Source organism: Penaeus chinensis, chromosome 37 (genome assembly GCF_019202785.1).
Source record: "Penaeus chinensis breed Huanghai No. 1 chromosome 37, ASM1920278v2, whole genome shotgun sequence".
Classification (NCBI taxonomy): domain Eukaryota; kingdom Metazoa; phylum Arthropoda; class Malacostraca; order Decapoda; family Penaeidae; genus Penaeus; species Penaeus chinensis.
This window is the reverse complement of record NC_061855.1, coordinates 8,774,607-8,777,106: the sequence shown is the minus strand read 5'-3', so window position 1 is coordinate 8,777,106 and position 2,500 is coordinate 8,774,607. Positions and strand designations below refer to the sequence as shown.

Sequence of the window (2,500 nt, the reverse complement as noted above, 5' to 3'; positions counted from 1 at the left end):
TTGAGAATCCACTGCGGAAGCCTGCCTATTCTCTAGGCTGGTTAGAATCCAGACTGTCAGAGATGCGAGTTGTGATGATTTCAGTGAACAGTTTGTAAGTAACTGAAAGAATCCTTATGGGTCGATAGTTTTTTAGATCCCTCCTGTCCCCTTTTTTATGAATCAAAATAATTGTTGCATTTTCCAGGCTTTTGGAATTTTTCCATTGAGAAGGCATTTGTTAAAAAGATAGGCAATTTCCCCTGCGTCTATTATAAGGTCTATACTAATACCGTCTTCACCTGGTGCTTTCCCTCTCTTCATGCTTTTAAGCTCTCTCTTTATTTCTTCTGTTGTGATGTTAGCTACTTCTCAAGTTAGCGCATTCGCTTCTATCCGTGGCTGTTCATTTGCGTTGTATAGATTCCTGTAAAAGTTTTCCACTACTCTTATGATTTAATTTTTATTATATGTTATATCTCCGTCTGGTTTCTTTATTGCATATATTTGATTTCTCCCTATTCCTAGTCTCCTCTTAGCTGTTTTCATGCTGGTACCTGAGATCACTGTTTCATTTATTATTTGAATATTGAATTTCCGTACACCTTCTCACTTTTTTTATAGTTTTTGTTAGTTCAGCTAATTCCATTTTGTCCCTATTTGACGATGCTTTCATGACCCTACGTTTTTGCATAAGTTCTTTAGTTTTTATCGAGAGCTTACTAGAGTTTTGTTTGACGTTCTTACCGCCTACTTCAAGTGCAGCTTCCATTATTTTGTCATTGAACTGTTTGCTGATTTGGTCAATGATGAGATCTTCGTCGCTGAGAAGTGAATGTCTATTTTGGATGTTGATGTTAAATTCTGTCGCTTTGGTCCTCAAGTTAGCTAAGTTTGGCTGCGGTTTTCATATTAGTTTATTCCTTTCTCTTCTGAGGTGTAATTTAATTTGGCCTCTGACCAACCTATGGTCGCTGCCAACATTTACTTTATTAATAACTTCAACATTGTTTACTATATCACGCCTATTTGAAATTATAAAGTCAATTTCGGTTTTTATATCCGATGGCGACTTCCATGTCCACTTCCGCTCTAGTCTTTTTTCGAAGAATGTATTCATGATATTGAGTGATCGAGCCTCCGCAAAGTCGACTAGCATTTGTCCCCTTTTATTCCGTGTGCCTACTCCGTGATTCCCCACTACGGTTTTCCTTCTGTCTTTTTACCTATTTTGGCATTAAAGTCTCCCATAATTATTGTGAAATGGGTTTTTACTCTTCCGTTGGCTAAATGAACATCTTCATAGAAGCTTTCTATTTCGTCATCACTGTGGCTGCAGGTTGGAGCATAGACTTGATTAATCTTTAAGTTGTACCTATTATTTAGTTTTATTGTTACTGAAGCCACTCTTTCGTTTATACTATGGCATTCTACTATATTCTTTTCTAAACGTTTGTGACCTAAGAAACCTACCCCTTATTCTTGCTGGCTACCCTGAGGTTTACCTCTCCAATAGAGCACGTGTCAATCATTTGGTATCTTCTTTCTTCGCCTAGTCTTCTAACCTCACATAGTCCTACAACATCCCATTTAATGAAGGAGAGTTCCTCAAGTAATGCTAGTAAGTCGGATTCCGTTCTCATTGTCCTTATATTATATGTGCAAAGGTTTATCAAAATGGGGCGGCCTGTTCTTGGCCGGGGATTCTTAGCACCCTCTGCTCCGGACCGATCCTGATCGCCGCCGTAACCAGGGACTCCTTCGCCTCCGGGGAATGAGGGCCGTTGCTCTGTCTGTGCAGTCATGGTTTTTGATTGTGAGGTAAACAGCCGAGTTACCTCCCAGCTACTGGCCTAGGTGTATCTAGTGTGGACTTATGAGCATCAACACACGGGCCTGCTCACTACACCAGGGTATACTCCCGTGAGCATGGGCTTGAGTATCAGCAGTGCGTATATGTGTGATTGTATTTTTATACACTGATTTTATTTATGCGTATGTGCGCTTAGTGTAGACATAGTTGTTCACCCGTAAATGCCCTAATTATTACGCATATGTTCATTTTCGTGCGCATGTACATGAAAGCATACGCCTTTACAATGCTCCTATGCATATGCTATGCATACATACTTATACATTATGCACAACTACACCCATGCGCATGTATACACATATATGAACATACGCGCACTTCATTTGCACATACATATGTATGTACTCATCCACACTTATGCGCACGCATTCAAGCGCACATACCTTGTATACATACTTATGACTATGAATACCCATATGAATATAAATATACGTTCATACACACAAACATACATACATATATATATATACACATACACACATATATGTACATATATACATTTATATACATATTCATACATATGTCCACCTACACATGCATATACACACATATATACACACACATATATACACATACATATATCCACATACATACACATACATACTCGTATACATATATACACACATACATACTCGTATACATACATAC

At 38.4% G+C, this 2,500-nt stretch overlaps 1 protein-coding gene across 1 annotated transcript in view; it reads right to left on the bottom strand.

The window, feature by feature from the left end:
- LOC125045614 (facilitated trehalose transporter Tret1-like) overlaps nucleotides 1-2,500 on the bottom strand; it is a 14,941-nt gene that overhangs the window by 6,061 nt on the left and 6,380 nt on the right. The gene's annotated exons all lie outside the window — the stretch shown is intronic.